We start from the raw sequence: 771 nt of genomic DNA, 5'->3' as shown, positions 1-771 counted from the left end.
GCTGGAGCCTTTATAATGGTTTAATATATAAATGTATTATAGGGGCTTGAAATCAAAGGGACATAAGACGTAAGGGACGTATTTGGACCACAAAAAAAAACAAAAAAAAAAAAAAACTTATGTGTCAAAGAAAAGGTCTCAGTATTTTAATGACAGCTAGTACCAAAACAAATATAAATGTTAGGCTAGGTTTAAATATTAATCAAAACTGAATTATAATAATATGGTTATAATAATATAATTATAATATAGATATAATAATAGAAAGACCAATATGTTCAGGCTAAACATTTTTGAGTTGTGTTTTATATATAACCATAATACTTGTACTTACAAACCATACTGATATGTAGTTTAAGAGGTTTTTCATAATTAAGAACTAATATTTTTTTAATTAATTTGACAAATTATTAACCATTTAAATAAAAATCAGCCAAATGTCGCATTACAATCTTTTTAATCTAAATTGTCTGTATGAGTAATAGACAATAGAGCAGTTATACATATGTCTATTAAAGTAAGGAATAAAACACTTGTAGGTGTACTGTACTGGGAGAGAGTTGCTTTAGTACTGGGAGAGGGTTGCTTTAGTACTGGGAGAGAGTTACTTTTGTATTGGGAGTGAGTTGCTTTAGTACTGGGAGAGGGTTACTTTGGTACTGGGAGAGAGTCACTTTAGTACTAGGAGAGAGTTACTTTTGTATTGGGAGTGAGTTACTTTGGTACTGGGAGAGAATTACTTTGTTATTGGGAGAGAGTTACTCAAAGAGA

Source organism: Ictalurus punctatus, chromosome 15 (genome assembly GCF_001660625.3).
Source record: "Ictalurus punctatus breed USDA103 chromosome 15, Coco_2.0, whole genome shotgun sequence".
In the NCBI taxonomy this organism is placed as follows: domain Eukaryota; kingdom Metazoa; phylum Chordata; class Actinopteri; order Siluriformes; family Ictaluridae; genus Ictalurus; species Ictalurus punctatus.
The sequence above is the reverse complement of the archived record's forward strand: the minus strand, read 5'-3'. Positions refer to the sequence as shown.